The sequence below is a fragment of the Capra hircus genome, assembly GCF_001704415.2.
Source record: "Capra hircus breed San Clemente chromosome X unlocalized genomic scaffold, ASM170441v1, whole genome shotgun sequence".
In the NCBI taxonomy this organism is placed as follows: domain Eukaryota; kingdom Metazoa; phylum Chordata; class Mammalia; order Artiodactyla; family Bovidae; genus Capra; species Capra hircus.
The window spans coordinates 2,141,328-2,165,604 of NW_017189517.1; the positions used below are offsets into that span (position 1 = coordinate 2,141,328).

The 24,277-nt window shown below is 38.9% G+C and overlaps 1 long non-coding RNA gene across 2 annotated transcripts in view; it reads left to right on the plus strand.

The window, feature by feature from the left end:
* Positions 1-24,277, plus strand: part of LOC108634473 — a 111,822-nt gene that overhangs the window by 85,382 nt on the left and 2,163 nt on the right. Inside the window, exon 2 of one of the 2 annotated variants that reach the window (XR_001917634.1) lies at positions 13,330-13,409. The exons of the other annotated variant lie outside the window; for it this stretch is intronic. This is a non-coding gene — a long non-coding RNA (uncharacterized LOC108634473). The remainder of the gene's footprint in view (positions 1-13,329; positions 13,410-24,277) is intronic. 2 annotated transcript variants of the gene reach the window in all.

Here is a 24,277-nt window from a genome sequence, read left to right on the forward strand (position 1 = left end):
TTATTTATTTATTGGCTACACTGGTCTTCGTTACTGTCGCAGTGGCTTTTTGCTTCCTACTTGAAAATAAAAGGCCTCATCAACTACTCTGGAATGTTACTATTGGACTATTTGCAAATGAGTAAATGTAGTTAGGGAAGGTAATGTGATATATTCATTCAGTCAGTCAATTAACAAATATTAATTGAGTACTCATATGTCAGGCACTGTGTTAGGTGTTAGAATACTAAATTTGCAGGCTTCAGACCAGTTTAACCCCTTATAAGCTTCATTGGGCAAATTAATCTCCTTATACCCCAGTTTTCTCATTTTTTAAAGTAATAATACTACCTGCTATACCTACTCCAGGGCTTCTCTAGAGGTTCAGTGGTGAAGAATCTACCTGCCAATGCAGGAGACGGGGTTCAATCCCTGGTCAGAAAGTTCTCCTGGAGAAGTAAATGGCAACCCACTCCAGGATCCTTGCCTAGGAAATCCCATGGACAGAGGAGACTGGTGGGCTATAGTCCATGGAGTTGCTAAGTGTGAGACATGACTAGGTGACTAAACAACAACATACCTACTCCAACCGCTAGAGTTATAAAAGTTCAGTATGGAATGATGTGAAATAAGGAAATGGCAACCCACTCCAGTACTCTTGCCTGGAAAAGCCCATTGATGGAGAAGCCTGGTAGGCTACAGTCCATGGGGTTGCAAAGAGTCGGACACGACTGAGCGACTTCACTTTAACTTTTCACTTTTTTCACCTTTGTAAACTGTAAAGCACTACTTACTGTTGGTAATTTTTTTCTTGGACTCCGTGTGTAGGATTTTAATTAATGAAGTTCTTTCAGTCCTTGAAACCCATTGGGATATTTCAGAATAAAAATCGTGAACAGAAGTTCTAGTTCAATGAGTTTTTCAGTCTCTTAGTGAGTCACTGGTAATTCTAGAAGCAGAACTTAAGCTCTACTAATGATAAAGGTACATTGTGGTACTCCTTGCTGATTTGGGAAAACTCCTTAAAAAATTCTTATGATGCATTGTTAATGTTTTAACATTCTGTAGACCACTCATTGCTCTTCATTGCCACAGGAATTTATAGAAATATTTATGCAATTATATATTCCTTATTCATGTGTTGTTAATTACTTTTGTTTAGTTTGTACATGATGTTAAATTTATTTGAATCTGTTAAGTGGAAGATATATTTTTGGTAAATCAGAGTTGGCAATTCCCTACTCATTCACACAATGGTAGTGTTAATAGTGGTGGTGGTCCATAACAGTAAGAAGGTTAGAATGAAGAAAGAAAGCGTGACAATAGGCTGCTGGCATGACAGGTTGTAGATTTTTCCTCTTCCCTGAGCAGAGGTTAAATGTGAGCCAAACCTTGTATACTAGAGCAAGAATATTGCTGATTTTATCTGCTATACCCCATAGCGCCCTTCATTTAAATGATGATACACCCCAAAACTGCACCTTGCTCATTCTAATAAAAGGAATTGCACAGATGCCAGTATGTCTGTGTGAACTCTACCGGTTAAGTATATCATTGCAGTTTAGGCATGGCAATTATGGATCGCTTGTTTCTGATAAAATTGCATATTTATTTACAGTAAAGCTTTGAGAATAAATATTTCCAATTTTGTTTCCTCTCTCCCCCTTCAACTACAAGCAGGAGCAATAACTGTCATCACAAAATAGAACTCTGCTTTGGGTTTTGACATCGGCATTGCTCCCTAAGTGAAGTAACTCCATTCACTATGTCTACCTCAGTTCCATTTCTCTAAGGAAGTAAGAACAAGGAGTGGTAGAAAGAGAATGAGTTGTTATTAGGGACAGATATCCAGAGAACTGTTATAAAATACGTCACCAGGCATGTATTGAGTGTTTATGGAGTACACAGTGTGGCATAATATACTACAGTGTGTGAGCGTGTATATGCACACCAGTGCAGGGGATAGGGGCATGGTGAGCAGATAAGATGCCATCTACTAAGGAGAAAGAAACTGTGCTTATACAACATGACCTGGAAACCATTATAAAACAAAAAGGACTGCAAGTAGAGCATGAAATAGACATCCATGGTAGGAAAAAGGTGCTAATAGTGTTGGTATGGTCAGAAGGAATATTTAGTTACTGATGCCATCTCAGCCATCTTCCCTAGGAAGCTATCTTTTTATAACTTAAGAAATTCTGGACTATTTTCTCTTGCCCTTCCACCACATTCAGCTTAAATGTCTTCAAGACATGGTTACTGTTTTCCCTTTATTGATTATATTATTTGTAGAAATCATGTTTTTGAGAATATGGAAAAGCAGTTTTGAAGTCCAAAGGTGCCTTGAAACCATCATTGGAGTGGAACAGGCAGTTTTACTAGAAAGTGTGAGATCTCTGGGAATTGAGATAGTAATGGTTTATGTAGCAGGGAAGATAGCAGGTTTGAGAACATGGAGCTGAAAAATGAATCTGGATCTGTGTAGAGTAGCTCTAACAGGAAGCCTGTCATAGATTGATATGAATTCCAAGGTGAAATCAACTACTTAGTGGCAGGGCATGAATAGTATTTTTATGCAGAGGCCCCACCACATTAAGGAATATGAAGTTAAAGAAGGGGAAGAAAAAGCTATAAAGCAGAATCAAAGAGAAGCACTGTAGGTAAATGCAAAGAAACATATCCCCCACAGCTGAAGTTTGGTGTACACATTGAAAGGGAAATCTCATTCTTAATTCCTAAAAGGCAATTAGCCTATATATCAACATACAGAGGTTCCTGGAATGTTGATTTTTAATGAATCAACTCATCCTTGCTTACGGGCATGAGAAGTACTACTCCAGTTGCCAACCATCTTTCACAGTGTTCAACACTCCTATCAAAGTTCGCATCACCTTTGGCTGCCAGAGACAAGGAAAATAATGGAGGGAGTGTCAAGAGAGGCTGTTACCAAATTTTGACCATCATGCCCCACTCCTATTCCTCCAAACAAGGACTTAAGAGACATGCTGCAATTCTGTGGTTAAGGCGCTAAAGAAAAGTATAGTCTGATAAGTTTAAGTAAGAAATGATGGAGGTTTGAGTCAAATCTTGATTACTCAGGAGCCCATTATCTGGTTTATGGGTTATCCATACCCTTGCTCATCTTTATTTTCCATTTTGCTCTTTAGTTCTGGTTTTTGCCAGAGGGTGGGCAGGGAAGAAATGGAAAAACTGTACTTTCAGCAGACAATTTTGCTAGCTGTTAATGCTCTGGTAAAGATTCTGATGGGGAAGGAGACAGAAACCATGGGCCAAAATGAGACGTTTGATGTCTATATGAATTTCATTTTTCTTCACAACCTCTTGCCCTTGCAAAAAGGTGAACTAATTGTATAGCTTTGGTGGAGGGGAGGGCAAAATAAGTGAAGAAATCAACCCTTAAAGTTATGAAAGTTCTGTTTTTCAGACCCCCTTTATTGCTGTATTAGGCTGGAAAAATATACTATACCAAGCAAAATGTCTGTTAGTCCCTGGGAAGGGGTAGATTAAATAATTTAATGTGACATTTACAATAATATGTCATGGTTTTTTTGGTGGTGGTAGTAGTCAGCATTTTTCATTGTTCCAAATCACCTCTAGCAAGTTTGGTATTCATTAACACTAACATAGCTGTTTGACCTCCCAGCTCCTATCTGTAATCCCCTTTCCTAGGATGTCTGGTCTGTGTTCCATTTAATTCATTTCCTTGCCCCCAGACTAATTATTTGGGGTTGGTAATAAAGCCACATGTGTCATTTTCTGGCTTATTTATGAATTAGAGATATAATCATGTTATTGTAATACATATTTTTGAAATGCAAAGGGTTTTCATCATGGGTAAATTGGCTATCCTTTGTGGTGGTCCAGAAAGCCTTTAAAGTGACATTTATTTTAAAAATGTATGTGTGTAATATAGCTTGTGGTTTACTTACGGTGAGGGAGAAAGAAGTCAGAGACTTAGAAAAAACAGTTATGAAGTCTTATGTAATCTTCGAAAAGAAAAGGATCAGAAAGATGAAAAAAATGTAATTTTGCTTGATCAATTCAGTTCAGTCGCTCAGATGTGTCCAACACTTTGCGACCCCAAGGACTGCAGCACACGAGGCTTCCCTGTCCTCAAACTCATGTTCATCAAATCGGTGATGCCATCCAACCATCTCATCCTCTGTCATCCACTTCTCCTCCTGACTTTAATCTTTCTCAGCATCAGGGTCTTTTCCAATGAGTCAGTTCTTCACATCAGGTGGCCAAAGTATTGGAGTTTCCGCTTCAGCATCAGTCCTTCCAATGAATATTCAGGACTGATTTCCTTTAGGATTGACTGGTTTGATCTCCTTGAAGACTCTCAAGAGTCTTCTCCAACACCACAGTTCAAAAGCATCGATTCTTTGGTGCTCAACTTTCTTTATAGTCCAACTCTCACATCTATACCTGACTACTAGAAAAAAACGTAGCTTTGACTAGATGGACCATTGTCGGCAAAGTAACGTCTCTGCTTTTTAATATGCTGTCTAGGGTGGTCATAGCTTTTCAAGGAGCAAGTGTCTTTTAATTTCATGGCTACAGTCACCATCTGCAGTGATTTTGGAGCCCAAGAAAATAACGTCTCTCACTGTTTCAATGTTTTCCCATCTATTTGCCGTGAAGTGATGGGACCAGATGCCATGATCTTCATTTTCTGAATGTTGAGCTAAAGCCAGCTTTTTCACTCTCCTCTTTTACTTTTATCAAGAGGCTCACTAGATCTTCTTTGCTTTCTGACATAAGGGTTGTGTCATCTGCATTTCTGAGGTTATTGATATTTTTCCCAGCAATCTTGATTCCAGCTCGTGCTTCATCCTGCCTGGCATTTCACATGATGTACTCTGCATATAAGTTAAACAAGCAAGGTGACAATATACAGCCTTGACGTACTCGTTTCCTGATTTGGAACCCGTCTGTTGTTCCATGTCCAGTTCCAAATATTGCTTCTTGACCTGCATACAGATTTCTCAGGGGGCAGGTCAGGTGGTCTGGTATTCCCATCTCTTGAAGAATTTTCCAGTTCGTTGTGATACACACAGTCAAAGGCTTTGGTGTAGTCAATAAAGCAGAAATAGATATTTTTCTGGAACTCTCTTGCTTTCTCGATGCCAGCAGATGTTGGCAATTTGATCTCTGGTTCCTCTACCTTTTCTAAATCCAGCTTGAACATCTGCAAGTTCACAGTTCATGTACTATTGAAGCCTCACTTGGAGAATTTTAACATTACTTTGCCAGCATGTGAGATGACTGCTACTGTGTGGTAGTTTGAACATTCTTTGGCATTGTCTTTCTTTTTTAAAATTAATTTATTTTATTTTTAAATATAAATTTATTTATTTTAATTGTGGCATTGCCTTTCTTTGGGATTGGAATGAAAACTGACCTTTTCCAGTCCTGTGGCCACTGCTGACTTTTCCAAATTGGTTGGCGTATTGAGTGAAGCACTTTCACAGCATTATCTTTTAGGATTTAAAATAGCTCAACTGGGATTCCATCACCTCCTCTAGCTTTGTTTGTAGTGATGCTTCCTAAGGCCCACTTGACTCCTCATTTCAGGATGTCTGGCTCTAGCTGAGTGATCACACCATCATGGTTATCTGGGTCATGAAGGTCTTTTTTTGTATAGTTCTGTGTATTCTTGCCACCTCTTCTTAATGTCTTCTGCTTCTGTTAGGTCCATACCATTTCTGTCCTTTATTGAGCCCATCTTTGCATGAAATGTTCCCTTGGTATCTCTGATTTTCTTGAAGAGATCTCTTTTCTTTTCCATTCCCATTCTATTGTTTTCCTCTATTTCTTTGCATTGATCACTGAGGAAGGCTTTCTTTTCTCTCCTTGCTATTCTTTGGAGAAAATATATATTGTTTTATATGTGTGTATGTGTGTGTGTATGTATATATATTGCTTAATAAAATATTTTAAAACCAATGTGTTGGGCAAATCTATTTTGAAGAATTAAATAACAAATGATAATAGAAGTAGGAAGACCTTCGTTTTTTTAAAATATAAACTCTTGACCTTAAAATATTATATATGGTCCAACAAAAAATGTTTTATGTCAAATATATGTGAAGCCAATATTCTTATATTTTAGAGGAAGCCTAGAAAACACAAATATGCCTTGTGAGTGGTATCAGCTCCTCACAATCTTCATTTTTGTGAGTAAAAGATGTATCATGGCATGGCTTACTCCATCCTTGCAGAACTAAAAAGATTTCTAATACAGAGAAAATATGTGTACCAATGTTTTTGTTTATTTAAACCCTACCTTTTTGGGCTTAATTAATGTTCAGTTTGGAAGCATTGCAATTAAGGCTCAGTCTGCTTGAAGGAAGTTTCCTGTTCAGAATTGCCTGTTTACCATGCTGGTTTCCTTCACTTCTTATTCCTAGGAAATCATTTCTAAATAACTAAGTAGGCAGTGGTACAAACTGAGATAATTGGTTGGTTTTTCACAACTCCTAGAAATTCTTAAAATTACAACTCTCCTGATCACAAGGGACACAAACAGCCTGATCCCTGGAGTGGTAGTTGGGAGACCCAACTCTGCCACTGGCTTGCTGTGAAACTTGAAATAAATCACCTAGCCTCTCTTAGCTTTAGATTTTCAAACGTTCACTGTATAATCAGTCATACCTTCTCTGGTCACCTCACAAGGTAACTTTGAGGTGGATATGATGGAGAGTTGAAAAGTTAATAGCAGTCTCTGAATGTGAGTTATTATGTTAATATAAGAAAATCAAGTATCTATTTAGTGACAGCAGTCATGTTCCTGATTTGGCAGCTTTTTCAAATGTATCTACATTCTTGTGTATAAGCATCTACTTCTCAGATGAGAAGTACATTTGAGAAGTCAGATGAGACAGTACATTTGCTGATGCAGTTCACCACTGTGCTGAAGGGCAGAAGTAACCATTTAAAAAAAGTATAGCTTGCTAGAAGATATCTGGGAAGCAGCAACAGATATATTGCTGTTTTGAGCTGAATCACTTCGTTGACCACAAGGCAGAGTGGCAGCAAGCTCGGATGGGAGAACTGAAGTCATTATCCAAAGGTCAGACTTGATAAGCAGACTCCGCTATTTCTTCCCCTAACTCCCATATGTCTGGAGGGGCATGTAGGTCGCCAGGGAGTCAGAAATCTCACTGTCAAAAGAGTGTTTAAGTGATTTTCTGCAAATAGAACTGGCTATATTCTGTGCAGAATGACAGAATTCCTGTCTTCAAGGAGTTCTTAGTCTGAGGAAGTAAGGCAGCATTTGGAGCTTCAAGTAGGGTCCATGTCAGTCCTGTTGCTTGGCTCCAAGTAGGCATTCCGTAAATGTCATCTGGATGATTGGATAAATGAATGGGTGGACAGACAAGAAATGAATGAACAATGGACTTTGAAAGGTAATTCCTTGGAGTTACTGTTTGAAAAAGCAAAGGTGACAACTTGAAAACCTTTAGCAATTTAACTTAGAGCCAAGCATCTACTTTCACCAGAAACTTAAACATTCGAAATCTAGACCAAGGGTGGGGAATATATTCATTATTTTTACTAATCTGTATGTAAAATAAAAGCAAAACTTAAAATTAAGAATTCCAGCTCTTACATATGAAGTTACACTTCAGTGAATTACTATATTATGAAGATCAGTTATGTTGTATAATTTATCACAATTATTTTTAGTCAGTTTGATTTATTTACTGCCAAAACATCTTGGAGGTAAATTTTACAATTTTTCTTTCATCAGTGGTGAACCATGCAACAGTAAAAACATTAACCCCAACAGAGATCCTACAGGTAAGGCAACATGGTACAGGGGAAGGATCTGTAGCCAGAGGGTCTGGGTTCCCACTCCTCCATACAGTCATGTTATAACTTTGGGTAAATCACTGAAACTCCCCTGAGCTACAGTTTTCTCCTCTTCCATCATAAGGATGTTTTGTAAGCACTTGAAAAGCTGTAAAAGTCTATAATGTCAGTTGTTAGAGAAAAGTGTTAGAAATAATGTCCTAAGTGCTCCAAGATTTTGGTTTCTGGCGTTGTGGTATACAAGGTGGAGTGCAGTTCCCAAATGTCAGCCACCACCTTGAGAACATTCAACTTAATGGTCATTACATGAAAGACTCCCTAAAGTTACCATTAAGTAAAATGTATTTAACGTGGCAGTTGAACAGATTATAAGGTACAAATTTTGACTCCATTTAGATGATACTACTCTCTTGAAGACTTCTCTTATGTTTGCCAGTCCACATGGCACGTACTATGCATTGCTCTGATTTGCAATGACCAAAATAGTGTTGTTTCACTGACAGGCCCTCATGACATTTGACAAGTACCAAAGTTGTTAGAAGCTTTTCTTCAATATAATTGTCACTCCCACTACACTGCAAAATGACCATTTCAATTTGGAGGATTATTATCCCTACTAAAAATAAATCAATTCACTATCCTCTAAAATGTAACTGTGTTTAAGAGCAATAGGCAAGCCACAGGCATTCTCTGTGTGTTGGATGAGGTTATGTGTTACCAAATGCTCAAATCAGGTTGTTACTGAGGTATAATTCTATATCCAAGAGGGAAGATAACTATTAAGAATGAGCTCTAAAAAAAGACATTTTATAGATGTATTAAAATAGGAAACATAAGCTGATTAGGCAAAGTTCCAAAGATTCATTAGTTTATTAAAGTAGATTGAAATGAATGTTTGACAGATTTAAATAAATTAACCTTTAATGAGTACCCAGGGGCCAAGGAAAGAGAATGACAGAGGATTAGAGTATTTTGCCTGATTGTTGCATAATGCACACGGATTCATTTTGTTCTCAATGCTCATTGCTGTATAACAATACTAATAAATAAAAAGATTAAATTTTAAATATCTCTAGATTGTAATTGTTGCCTGCTCTTATGTATATACAAATACCATACTTTGGATTTAATAGCAGTCCTATAACTTTGGCAGAGGGATACAAGTAGTTTTGTCAGCACAGCATTATATTTTCAAATGTCTCATATGTGAACAAAGCTTTGGCCAATTAGAGTAATTTATTCCTAACATGTTAGACATGCTTTTAGTATTTCAGCATTTAACTTTTATTCTGAGTTTCACAATACTTGTGCTCTAAATGACATTATTTGATAGCCAGTTACTTGAGAAATATATTGGTGTTTAAACATCTTATTAAAAAAAACTTGTCTATACTTACAAATTCTTGTCTATAATTAGCAAAATTCTTAAGGAGATTTTTTTTGGGGGGGGGAGCAGTGATGGAAATGCTTGTTTTTTTTTTTTTTCAGGGTGCCTTAACTGTACTACTATTAAATCATTTACTTACATGCAAAATAAGTTGTGAGTAGGTGGTACCAGGAAGGCATTCATCGAGGTCTCCATCCTCCCTTGTTTTCTATCCCATTTCTGAGTTTTGTATCAGGTGTCTATTTATGTTTTCCATATATACATCTCTTATTGTTGTATCTTAAATGCAGAGCTCAGAGACCATATGGCACAGCACTCATCTTTCACATGAGGAAACTTTGACCACGAATTACTTGCCCAAGGTTCTCCAGCTAAGTTAATGGAAGAGCAGAGACCAGAGCTTGTGTCTTTGTTCCCTGTTCTTCCACTATACTTAACTGCTTCCTTTGCATTTTTTACAGTTTACCAGACCCTTCCTAACATTCACTGAGGAATCACTGAGGTGACAGGTAATATGAGCAAATGACACTGCAGCCTGATTTTATTAAGTGTAGTTGTAGTTTAGACACAGTGCTTCCCAACATCCTTCATGACATTGTACATGTAGCGGAGTAAATGAATGATCTACTTGAGGGCATGGATGACTGGCCTGGGGTCTGAAGGGTTGTGAGATTGGGAACCAACCTCTAAAGCAGTGTGGAATCTTTTTCCAGAGATAAGAAAACAGACACAATATTTCTGAAGCATTTTAGCTGCTATCTCCTATACCAAGGAAAAGAACATAATCCTGTGGTAGTATTTTACCTGAATTTTTTCCAAGACTTCAGGTTTTGGTATGAGTTTCTTTTGGTTGCTAGAAACCTTTCTAATCTTATTTTTCCATCTTTTCCATAGAAGCATCATAAACCAGACAAGTTTATGTCTAACCTATTTATAGTACACAACCAATACAGTGTCCTTCATATTGTAGGTAATGAATAAATGAACTTATTCTCTGTTATTTGGTTTTAACTTAAAAAAAAAAACACACACACACAACACTTTGGGTAGTGTATACTCATTTGCTTCCTTTAGAGCAGTTCTTTTCAGTCCTGGCTGCACCTGTTAGAATCACCTGGTGGCCCTACCCTAAACAATTAAATGAGAACTCTGGGGGTCGGGCACGGGCATTGGTAACCAATACAGTATTGTAAAGTAAAATAAAGTAAAAATAAAAATTAAAAAAAAAAGTTCCCCAGGTAATTTTAATATGTGTCCAGCAATGAGACACTGTCTTAAAGTCTCACTCTCTTCTGGAGATACTCCTAACAAGTCTGTAAGGTTTGTGACTGAGCTGAGACAGGAAGTAGCTGGTGAAAAACAAGAGAATACAGGAACTGCTTTTGGCACCATTCACTTTATAGAAAACCGGGTGTGGGTCACATGTGTATCCAAAAAGACAGTTGCCTTTTAGAAGCCCAAAGGGAGGATCCTTAAATAGAACTGGTTTACTGCACTATGGCTTTATGCTCACGCTTTGCATCTGCCCAGAAAGCTAGGCTCCTTGGTCAAGTATCTGGGGCCTTAGTTCATTGCTAGTCCATTTTTTCTTTCCACCGTCAACTTAGAAACGTGCCAAATTTCCAGGAAATTCACCTTGTTAATTTACCAAGGCTGTAAATGTACCAATCCAAATCTGTCTCCAGATGATGTATTTCCCCCAAGCCTTGAACAGGAGGGGCTCCAAAAATAACAAAACAACAACAATGGAAGATGGAGATGGATTCGATTAGGGAGGGAGTGAAAGTTGGAATGACCTTTGACTTTTGAGACCAGTCCGAGATTCCAATGACATTGGTTGGAATAAGAAGCTTCTTAAGTCTTTTCCAATCCTGGATTCTTTTTAAACACAATTTTGCTTTCCCACTCGGACTTCACCTGGTATAACAGCTTCTTCTATTGTTTAATCTGAACAATTGCGCTTATGTGTGTTGCCTCTGTGGTGCCTAGAACCATTAGGTATTAAGAATCTGCTCAATGTTTAAGGCCTATCTTCCACAACAGAATGTGACTTAACAGTGCTATTTTGTTGCAGAGAAATTCTTAAGTTGAAAATGTTCACAGAACTGAATTTGGCTATGGCATTCTCTTCAATCCATCACTTCACAATCTCCTAGAAGCCCTGATTTGCTCTGTCAGTTGTTTGTCTCAAAGCATCTTTCTGAAATGAATTTACTTTAAAGTTAAAGACGATTAGAGTGCTTCTTCTCCAGGAGACAATTACAATACTATATTCTTTGGCAGGGAGAAAAACAATGTAGCATTAATTTTTTCAAGCTTTCTTTGAGTATTGTTAAAAGGAGAATTGTCAGCTTAATCCAACATATGATAATAACCAAAAGACAACTGCTATTAAAATGCAAGGTTTTCTAATAAGACCATTTCGAAGAGTTGTTGGGGAGAGGAGAATAAGGAGAAGTATACAGGGGAAAGGGAAGGAATCTGTTAAGTATTTCTGACCTTCAAAGACACTTTCATCAGTAAATGCTGCAGACAAAATAAACTAAGTCTGAGACCTATTAATAAAATGTTATTCTCCCTCCATAGCCCAATACTATATTATCCTGCCTCTTAGACTATTATGCTTTTTTTTTTTCCAGGATGAATTGATACCTTTTGACAGGCTTTGCTAAGAATACATAGTAAAGGTCAAGTGTAAGCCTTTTGATGGTGTTTCCTGGAAGCCTTTATGCCATGGCAAATAGAGATTGGAAGCAGTTTTCTTTTTCACTGTAGCTTTGTGGATATGCTTCCAATGGATTGTGCTTTTTCTCGTGCTGAAATCCCAAACCTTGCAGGATTTTTAGGACTGAAACTTAATTTTAAAATGGATCATCCTTGGACTCCTCTCTTCCCTTCAACTTCCAGACTCAATCAAACACCAAATCCAGATAATTTCATTTCATGAATATCTCTGATATCCATTTCTTTCTATTCACTACTACTATCTGAGGTTATACTACTGTCTTCTCTCCACTGTATCACTTTAGTATTCTAATTGGTCTCTCTGTCTTGAGTGCCTTCTCACCTCCAGTGTGTCCTTCATTCTGCCATAAGCATGAACTTTCTAAAGGCAAGTATCAGATATTGACAACCTCTCACCCAGAACACCTACAGACCTATAAACATCAAGAATGGAACCTGAGATATTAAAATAAATAATCTAATTTTTTTTCTGAAAAAGCCTCTGTCTACTTCTGTGGAGAGAGCTTTTGGAGATTAGGAAACATTTCACTGAAGAAGTCACACTTGAGCAGGGTTTTGACCACCACCACCACCAAAGACTTAAATAGACATTTCTCCAAAGAAGGTATAAAATGGCCAACAAGTATATGAAAACGTGCTCAGCATCACTAATCATTAGGGTAATGCAAATAAAAACTATGAGATATTATTTTATACCTATGAGGATGGATATTATAAAAAACAAAGAGAAGTGTTAGCAAGGATGTGGAATGATCAGAACCCTTGTACTCTGTTGCAGCTGCTATGGAAAATGTATGGTGGTTCCTCAAAAAATTAGAACTACCATATGATCCAGCAATCCCACTTGTGAGTATTTATCTGAACAAATTGAAATCGGTATGCTGAAAAGATATTAGCACTCCAACATTGTGTAGCATTATTTGCAATAGCCAAGATATGGAAACAACCTAAACATCCAACAAATGAATGAAAAAGAAAGCATGGTATATACATATAATAGAATATTATTATTCAACTTAAAAAAAATCCTGCAATATGCAAGAATATGGATAAAGCTTGAAGATGTTATGCTAAATGAAATAAACTAGCCACAGAAGGTCACATATTGCATGATTCCACCTGTATGAGTTATCTAAAATAGTCAAACTCATAGAACCAGAGAGTATAATGGTAGCTGCCATAGCTGAGTGGCAGCAGAAATGGAAAATTGCTAATCAACAGCCAAAAAGTTTGAACTATGCAAGATGAATAAATTCTAGAGATCATGCCTATAATTAACAATACCATATTGTACACTTAAAATTTTGTTAAGAAGGTAGAGCTCGTGTTAAGTGTTACTACCACAATAAAATAAAGTGTTGTTTGTTTTTTTTTTAAAGCAGTACAGAGGCAGAAAAAGGAATAGCATGTTTGAGGAATCTGAGAAGTTTTGTATGAATGAATTAAAGCATACTTGGGGGTAAGTGGCAAGAGATGAAGCTGATGCAGTAATTTGGCCCAAATTTTCTGTGTATTTATTTGCCCTCCTTTCTGGTTGCAATTTTTTTTTTTTTTTTGGAACAAAACTGTGTCTTTTCAAGTCCTGAAACCCTAGGGCCTAGGATACTGCCAAGCACACAAAATTCTTTGAATGCATTGGATGAATAAGGAGAGAGGCTGTCTGTCAACATTGTTAGATTGATTCTTTCATTCCAACATGTATTGAATACATCAGTTGGACTCTAGAAGGGAGCAAAATTAAGATCTTACTTATTCTTTTATACAACAACAAGAAGACTTGTTTCAAACACAGATTAGTTCTTTTTCGCAAGCTTTTCCTTTACAGTCACGTTGTTTTCTCAGGGAGATTCTACCTTTCTCCTCAGCTGTTGTTGTTTAGTCACTAAGTCATGTCTGACTCTTTTGCAGCCCTGTGCACTATAGCCCGCCAGGCTCCTCTGTCCATGGAATTCTCCAAGAATACTGGAGTGAATTGCCATTTCCTTCTCCAGGGGATCTTCCCGACCCAGGGATTGAACCTGCATCTCCTGCATTGCAGGCTGATTCTTTACCACTGAGCCATCTGGGAAACCCTTTTCTCCTCAGTAGTAGGTCTGATTTCAGCCCAGGGATCTCTCTAAAGCAGTTAATCACTTGTCAACACCCTATACTGATGCTCCTGAGGTGAAGTTGTTATAGAGGAGGTATGGATCTATAAAGATGTGTTAACATATTACAGGAAGCTCTGTTTCCTCCCATATGTTTAATTTCACAGCCAACAACAGGGTTGTTTCTCATACATTCTTGAAAAACTGGTTCAAATGAGGATCAAATATTAGGAATACAGAAAGCACAACTCCAGAACATTAATGATACAGTATAGCAAAATTAATGGTGTAGGGAAAAGGAGAGGTGTTAATATTTTTTGAATGTGTAAATGAAGGTTTACTGTATTTATGTAGTTCTATATTTAGGGAAGCTAAATCACAAACTCATCATTGGTCAATTAGAAGGTAATTAAAATTGTAGCACAGTGATTGGATAAATAGTTAATGAAGGCTAGATGAATGAATAAAGGAAATCTGGTGAAATTAGTGTGTACATTTGGGGAAAAGCAAAGATACAAATGTTATTCATACAGTGCATCAGTCTTAACAGATAACCAATATCCTTCTAGTATTAATTGATAAAATTAATTCTCCAAAGACTAAAGGAGTTTTCGCTCTCATTCTCCCCTTCAAAGTATCCTACACAGAAATGCAGATTTATCTGACTGCTACTTCAATTTTCACTCATTTACAGCATGTGAAATTGTTTTGTGGAACTTTGTTTACAACTTATTTACTGGCGTCTTAAGAATCTATTAGAGTAAATTGGCGCATGTGCTAACCGTTCCTACAGAACAAGCTGGCTCAGCCTAGGCTCCTGACCAGATCCAGCTGACTAGCTAGTTTTCAAAACCAGCGGAGTGGTTTCTGCAAAGAGAACTGTGCTTGCTTTTGATAATTACCTCAGCTTTATAAAATCAATCAGCCTGAAGGGAAGACCTCATTACAGATCTGACAAGATAGACTCCAATTTCAATACCAGAACAACTCTCTGCCCTCAGGCCTGAAATCCACAATTATTTATTTTATTTAGAAAGAGACACCCATAATATAGCACCTCTGGGCACGCTCTCAGGCAAGTATTAAACAGATAACCTAATGGTCAGTATGTTAGCAACCTGCCCTTTTTCCGTCACTCAAGAAGAAAATTGGTCAACAGGAATTGCAGCATGGCCTAGAGCCAGCTCAAAGCAGACACTGATGAATCACCACCTTTCTAATCCTCCACTCCCAAAGATGGAGAGAGAAGGGTAGTTGCAAGTTCCCAGGGCTAAACTAGAGAAAAATAAGACTTTTCTCTTCTCAGTTTCTCTGAAGACTGCCAGACTTTATCCTAAGGAAAATGATAGATCGCCTGTCTACCATCTGTCACTTTGAACTGTTCTATCAAATCAACATTTTTTGAACTTTGTTTTCATTGAGGAATGTGATTTTGCTGTGTTTCCCAAGCCTTAAATTGAACAGGGGAAAAAGAGTCCTGAAGCTTTCTTCTCCTTGAAGTTAGAAATATGTATTTTGCTTTCCTGCTCACAGAATTCAAACATCTTAACAGATTTAGTTCAGACTTTTCACAAATAATTCACCTTTACCAGGCCTGGGAGATGTCAGCCTCACAGGAAAAGCACAAAGCATTGGAAAATATGGATTTAGAGAGAAATGGACCTTCTCTATTCCAGCTCTGGTGTCACTGTTAGCAGTGTTCTAATAATACACCCACCACTTGAAAGTGAGCACTGATTAAAGCTTTGGGAGGAGGCATTTCAGCTGTAAGGGGGAAAATATGGTTCTTTCATGATGGAAAGTTCAAGGTGGTGGCAAATATGGTCTCCTTTCCTAAAAATAGGATAAGCACAGAGCAATCACTGACTGTACTGTGTTGTACTTGGTCACTCAGTCATGTCTGACTCTTTTCAACCTTAGCAGCCTGCCAGGCTCCTCTGTCCATGGGGACTCTCCAGGCAATACTGGAGTGGGTTGTCATGCCCTCCTCCAGAGGATCTTCCCAACCCAGGGACCCAACCCAGGTCTACCACATTGCAGGCAGATTCTTTACCAACTGAGCCACCAGGGAAGCCGAAGAATACTGGAATGGGTAGCCTACCCCTTTTCCAGGGGATCTTCCCTATCCAGGAATCAAACCTGGGTCTCCTGCATTGCAGGCAGATTCTTTACCAGCTGAGCTACTACTCCCAGCATTATGTATTAATGTTTTTACCTTGATGGCTGTATATTATTTGAAAAAGAGGTTTATAACATGAATGCAAAGCTAATATCTTCTAAGCCATAAATAGGATATAGTGTGATAGCCTAAGCAGCCACACTATTCAAATTTTGGGGCAAATGTCTGTAAATCCCCAGTTGAGTTAGAAGAAGGGAGCTCACACTTATTTAGTGTCTGATATGTGATAGATCTTAGACATACATCCTTTCCTTTAATTTTCCTCACTTCCCTCTAAGAGGAGTCATTATCATCCCCATTCTCTAGTATAGAAATGATCTCAGAGAAATCAAGTGACTTGTTTTTTACCCCTTTAAGTGGCACACCTAGTATGTAGAAAATATGGATTTGAATCCAGGTCTGACTCTAGAGCAGCATGTAAGATTTTCAGTGATGATGGAGATACTTTATACTGTACTGTACAATACAGAAGCCACTAGCCACATGTGGTTATTGAGCACTTTAAATGTGGCTAGTGCAACTGAGGAACTGAGCTTTTTTATTTTAATTCACTTAAACTTCTATTTCAACGGTTATATCTGTTTAATGGTTCTTGTGTTAGATGGTACATCTCTAGGGATTGCCTTGACTGCAGTTTGTAAAGCAGGAATCTGTAACCTGTTGTCCATAGAAATATTAAGAGAAGATCCGTATATGGGCTTTCTATTATAGTGGTTTCTTATAAAGAGGTCTTAGTCGGTAGAAGGACTGTTTTGCTTCTTGGAAAGGGAAAGTGAAGTTATGCAGAGTTGTATTCAGGAGTACAGTGTATGATAGATAGTCTATCACCACTCCCCAAAGAGTCATCAGGGATCCTAGGATAGAGGGGATATGCTGCTGCTGCTGCTGCTAAGTCGCTTCAGTCGTGTCCAACTCTGTGCAACCGCAGAGACGGCAGCCCACCAGGCTCCCCTGTCCCTGGGATTCTCCAGGCAAGAATACTGGAGTGGGTTGCCATTTCCTTCTTCTATGCATGAAAGTGAAAAGTGAATGTGAAGTCGCTCAGTCGTGTCCAACTCTTCGCGACCCCATGGACTGCAGCCCACCAGGCTCCTTGTCCGTGGAATTTTCCAGGCAAGAGTACTGGACTGGGTAGAGAGGATATGAGGAATGCTGAATTAACTCCCCAAACCATATTTCTTTCTCCTTTCATAGCAGCCCTAGCAGCCAGTTGCTTGGCATCTAGGGTAGGCAACACAACTATTGTACCCAAAACTGTAGCTGAGTTCAGTTCTGTATATATTTCTGGAGTCTGTATAATATTGTACAAGGTACCATGCCAGGCATTTTGAATAAGGAGAGATTTTTAAATATGACTGGGGCATAAAGCCTGTCCTCACAGAGTTTACAACTTAGTGGTGATGTGCTAAGGCAGGAGGGAAAGGAGACTAAGACAAATACTCAGAGAACTATAACACAAGTCATGCATAGAAAGAGTGCAGATTAAGACCTGAGGAAGGTCAGAATGGTGTTTATTAGTAATACTGCTTATTAGCTGTGTCACCTTGGGAAATTAAAGTTCTGTAAGTTTACCTTTCTTTGTTGTAAATGGGAATAATAACTAGAAAATAGAAGAGTGGGATAAAGAATATAAGGCAGAACACATTCTTTTTTTAATTTCAATTTATTTGAATTGGAGGCTAATTACTTTATAATATCGTGGTGGTTTTTGCCACACATTGACATGAATCAGCCACAGGTGTACATGTGTCCCCCCATCCCGAACCCCCCTCCCACCTTCCTCCCACCCCACCCCTCTGGGTTGTCCCAGAGCACTGGCTTTGAGTGCCCTGCTTCATGCATCGAACTTGCACTGATCATCTGTTTCACATATGGTAATATACATGTTTCAATGCTATTCTCTCAAATCATCCCACCCTCGCCTTCTCCCACAGAGTCCAAAAGTCTGTTCTTTATATCTTTGTCTCTTTTGCTGTCTTGCATATAGGGTTGTCATTACTATCTTTCTAAATTTCATATATATGCATTAATATACAGTATTGGTGTTTCTCTTTCTGACTTACTTCACTCTGTATAATAGGCTCAAGTTTCATCGACCTCATTAGAACTGCTTCAAATGTGTTCTTTTTTAAATAGCTGAGTAATATTCCATTGCATATATGTTCCACAACTTCCTTATCCATTTGTCTGCTGATGGACATCAAGGTTGCTTCCATGTCCTAGCTGTTGCACATTCTTCACAGTCAATGAATGGTGGTTTCCCTGGTGGCTCTGCCCCATTGCTGTGTATGTATTGGGTTGGGTGGAAGTGGATGGGAGAAGGCATCATGAAGGAAATAGCATCTGAGACAAACCTGAAAGGAAGGATAGTCTTTTGAAGGTTAGGAATCAGGAGGTAGGTGGAGAAGAACTGTGAGCCAAAACTGTGGAAGTAGGAAAGAACTGGAATGATTCAGTGAATGCTGCTGCTGCTGCTAAGTTGCTTCAGTCGTGTCCGACTCTGTGCGACCCCATAGATGGTAGCCTACCAGGCTCCCCCGTCCCTGGGATTCTCCAGGCAAGAACACTGGAGTGGGTTGCCATTTCCTTCTCCAATGCATGAAAGTGAAAAGTGAAAGTGAAGTTGCTCAGTCATGTCCGACTCTTAGCGACCCCATGGACTGCAGCCCACCAGGCTCCTCGTCCATGGGATTTTCCAGGCAAGAGTACTGGAGTGGGGTGCCATTGCCTTCTCCGTCAGTGAATGCTACGTAGTCCCATTTTGCTAGAGTGTCAGCCTTTTCTACCTAAACTGTGATACCCCACACTAGCAGGATCAACATCACCTGGGAACTTGTTAGAAAAGCAGAACACAACCCAGACTTATTGAATCAAAATCTGCATTCTAACAAGATCCCTGGGGAACATGTGTGACCATTAGAGTTCAGGAAGTGTTGAATAGAGAACAAGCTGGGGCATCATAGGAGACAAGGCTCAGAGTGGCAGGGCCTTATTTATTAGGAGGACTTGACCAAGGAGTTTGGGGAGTCATTAAAACATGCTTGGAGGGTCACCGTCCTTAAAAATCCACCTGTCATCTGCATCACACCTTGAAAAAGGCGACTTAAGCATCATTTTGGCTCTGAAAGTGCTTATGCTCACCACCATGCACGCAGGCTCCTTAGCAGAAGAGGACTTTGGCCATTTTCTTTCTCCTTGCTACTCCATTCCCTTCACTTTCCCATTCATCTTTTACAGCTACCCTTGCTTCAGCTAAACCAGTTATACAGAATATTGAACTCTCAAACTTGACAAAGTAGGTTTCATTTGTTTGACATCAGCTAAGACCTGGAGCTGAGAAATGTTCATTTGTTTTGGCTGCTAACCCCTGTGGCTGGAGTGTGATATTGCAGTCCAAATCTTTTTAGAAATTGTAAATATTCCCTCAGAAGTAGCAGGTGGAATTGCTGGGTAGCAAGAGTTTAAAATGTGGAGTCTGAGGTTTTTAGGCCACAACTAAGGAAGGAGGAGAGGCTCCTAGGGATGGATAAATCCTACAAAAGCACCTGCCAGCATCTCAAAGGCCTGGCTATTATTCTACCCCCTTACTTCAATAATTTTAAATTAAAAAGTAATTTGGAGACCCTCTTTCCCCTTTTACCATGGAGTCCCATATCTGATTTAAAACTGAAGTCAACTGGAAAACAGGACTCAGGTTACATAGATTTGTTTTATGCACAAATTAGCTATAATGCTTCTTTTGCCAAAAACTGATATTCTGTTTTTTCAACATTGATGTCTGTCTGGAGATTGCCTCCTTGAATTGAATTTACTAGATTTCTCAAGACCTGACCATTTTCTTTTAAAGAGAACTAGTCCAGAGTAGAATTGTATTTCTTCTTGCTAAGGCTGAACCACCTTAAGTCTGTGGGCTGCAGCTGCGAATGGGAAGTGGCAGGGGCCCACAGGGTCACATTTTGGTGCTGTAACCTGGGGCAATCATTAAAAGTGTTAGATTGCCTCAAGAAGGTTAGTCCTAATTTGACCTGATAGTAGAAAGCTCTGTAAAGTAAATTGTGGCAGTGACTATTACAGCAGCTGGGCACAAAGAGATCATTGATCTTCTTTGAGGAGAATCATGGAAATTCTTCAGTGCTTTCCACAAAGCCCAGAAATCATTTGCATCTGTATTGCAGACATCATTGCATGTGAACTCCTTGACCTGCAGACTGGACAATTCACTGGGAACCACACTTCATTCCAAGATGTTTCATCCCCTGGTTCCATTGGATAATAAATGTCATTCTACAAGGACCCCCTCCCTACCCTTCCACAATATGTGTACTTTCTAAAGTGGCCTCATATGTGTTATGAAGTCAGAGAATCTATATTTTGACATGACATGAAGTAACAGCTGGTCAACTATCTAAACCTGTCAACCTGGTTTTAGATGAGATTACATCACCACATGGACTTGTTTAATTGTGAACTTAAGATAAAATAGCAGAAATCTATAACACTGGTGTTTATTATCTATTTTCCTTTATCAATCCATGCTTCCTTTTAGACAAGCTGTATATTTTGTAGACTTAGGCGATGAGGAGACAAGATGGGAGGAGAAATGAATGAGCAAGGATCAAAGTTTTACTAACATTATCCTCAGGAATGAAAGGTCAAATGCTATGAGAAATTTATAAGACTTTAGAACATGTTTTGTTCTGTTAATTGTTGGTGACTCCCTCATTTGTTTTTCTTTCAGTGATTATCAGTAGAGTCCATAAAAAGTTAGACATGTCATACGCTCATTTTAGGGGCATTAAGCAAGTTAACAATTGAACAAAATGTATCACTAGTGGTAAAGAACCTGCCTGCAATTCAGGAGACATAAGAGATGCGGGTTCAATTCCTGGATTGGGAAGATCCCCTGGAGGAGGGCATGGCAACCCACTCCAGTATTCTTGCCTGGAGAATCCCCATGTACAGAGGAGCCTGGCAGACTATGGTCCATAGGGTAGCAAAGAGTCGGACACAGCTGAAGTGACTCAGCACACACACACACTCGTATCCTACTTCACACACAGTTTGGGAGAGATGAAAAGAACTCTCCAAACACAATAAGTGATAGCTTTTAAAAAGGTAAGGAAAGCAAGCTGAATTCCTCAGAGCATAGCAAGGAATGGCCCCCAGGCTAAGAAGTACTCCCTGGATTTAGGCCTGTCAGGATATCTATAGATAAGATTCCTGCTTTGCATAGAAGAATGAACTAGATAGCCCTGAAAGTTTCTTCCTAGGAAATCTGCTGGTTCAGTGGTTAGAACTCTGCTTTCACTGCTGTGGACTGCATGGTGCAGAAAAAGAAAGTTTCTTCCTTATCTAATATTTTCCTAATATCTTCCTTATCTAATAGTTCCATCATGTCTAGAAGAAAAATGGTAGAAATAGTTTCCATAAGAGATTTAAAGATAAATTCTGTAGTTTGGGTGAGAATTAAAATAACATAATTGCTAATACTTTATGTTGAAGCCATAACTGAAATTTCTACAATAAGAATTCTTAAAAATTAAGTGGTGGTGATTTTCCTTCTAGAATTTAGATAGTTTTAACGGGGCTATTTTATTTAAAATAGCACTCTCAAAGTGGATTGGGCTTTCCTGGTGGCTCAGATGGTAAAGACTCCACCTGCAATGCAGGAGACTCTGGGTCGGGAAGATCCCCTGGAAAAGAGAATGGCTGGCTACCCACTCCAGTATTCTTGTCTGAAGAATCCCCCTGGATGGAGGAGCCTGGCAGGCTACAGTCCATGGTGTTGCAAAGGGTCGGACACAACTGAGTGACTAACACACACACTCAAAGTAGATCACATATACATGACACAGAAAAGACCCTAAAAGTACCTATTGATTTACTGATTTATAGGTTGATTTAATGCCACTTAAAGGAGGAATGAAACAGTACAATAAGAGTAGCTAAGAAGCGCTAGTGTCATAGGAATTTGCTATGTCTATAGCTCTTGTTCTTGAACTACAAATCTTTGGAGACTGTATTGGATTTTGGATAAGGTAAAATGTGGATTTGTATTCAGTGGATGAGCCTTCTGGGTGGGATGTCTCTCCTTGATATGAGATCTTTTTCTATAAGTAACAAGGCTGAGATGGTGTGCTACATTATCAGAATTTTCATATATTTGAATCATTTATGAGGTAGATACACAGAAAGTACTAGAAATCTCAGTCTTATTCAGTGCCAAACAAAAGTCTGTACATTAGTACAGGGAACAAAATACTTAAGTCCTTCAAGTTATCATCTGGGAGTAAATAAAAGGGAAGAACGATTAAGTCAAATGTCTACGACTAAATACATTTAATTCATCAGATTTTGTTCTTGGACTCCTTCAGTTTTTAGAAAACAGTACAAACAGCAATAAAAGGTTCAATGATGAAAGTAAGGTATATCCTTGGAGGGCAAATTCAGACCAATCTCCTAACATTCTATGTCAAAAATTCAAGACGTTATAAATGGAAATTAGCAGTTAATATTTATTGAGCATCTGCTATATGCCAGAGGTGATGCAGAATGTTCCACATACATGATGTCACATAATCTTATTTTTAACAGTCCCATGAGTTAGTGTTATTAGCCTCCTTTTACAGCTCATAGTTCTGAAGCTCTGTAAGATCCTCAGTCATCTACTTAATAAGGCAGAAAAATGGACTAATATATTATTCTATGAAATTATCAAATGCAAAAACAAATTCTTCTGATTAACCATTATTAATAAGAACCTCCTAATCCCATGCATTCCTTTCAATCAAGATTTTCAGTTCGGTTCAGTTCAGTTGCTCAGTCGTGTCCGACTCTTTGCGACCCCATGAATCGCAGCACGCCAGGCCTCCCTGTCCATCACCAACTCCCGGAGTTCACTCAGACTCGCATCCATCGAGTCAGTGATGCCATCCAGCCATCTCATCCTCGGTCGTCCCCTTCTCCTCCTGCCCCCAATCCCTCCCAGCATCAGAGTCTTTTCCAATGAGTCAACTCTTCACATGAGGTGGCCAAAGTACTGGAGTTTCAGCTTTAGCATCATTCCTTCCAAAGAAATCCCAGGGTTGATCTCCTTCAGAATGGACTGGTTGGATCTCCTTGCAGTCCAAGGGACTCTCAAGAGTCTTCTCCAACACCACAGTTTAAAAGCATCAAGATTTTACCATCCTGTAATATAGTATTCAAATGATGGAGATGCATTTGAAATTTAATTATTTTAAGTAATATTGACATAATCAACATCAGAACTTTTAAACTGTGTCATTAATTCTTTATTCTAACTATATGAGTTCATAGAATGAGTCAGCTACCCCACCCTATTGAGAATTCATTCCTTCAACACTCACTATGTGCCAGGCATGGTGCTAAGCACCGAGATGCTAGAGATATGGCTATAGGAGAGAAAGAGAGACAGATCCTCCTTAGAAGAGCTACTTACAAACTTCAAACTTGCCGGGGAAAAGTTTGTTTTAATTTAACCTCTGAGCCACCAGGAAAGCCCTAGAATATATATATGTTTGCTTATCTTTGCAACAGCCCTGTGAAGTGTTATCATTCCGCTTTTACACATTATGAAGGTAAGACTAAGGGCAATCATATAAATTGCCAGAAGCTACCCAGATAGGACTTCCCTGGTAGCTCAGCTGGTAAAGAATCTGCCTGCAATGCAGGAGACCCCGGTTCGATTCCTGGGTCAGGAAGATTCCCCCGGAGAAGGGATAGCCTACCCACTCTAGTATTTATGGGCTTCCTTGGAGGCTCAGACGGTAAAGAATCTGCCTGCAATGCGGGAGACCTGGGTTCAATCCCTGAATTGGGAAGGTCCCCTGGAGGAGAACATAGCAGCCCAGTCCAGTATTCTGGAGAATCCCCATGGACAGACGAGTCTGATGGGCTACAGTCCATGTGGTTGCCAAGAGTCGGACACGACTGAGCGACTAAGCACAGCACACCAAGATAGTAAATGATAGAGCCAGGATTTGAACCCCAATCTCTCAGGCTTTGAAGCATATATTGTTTCCACTATAATATTCTATCTTC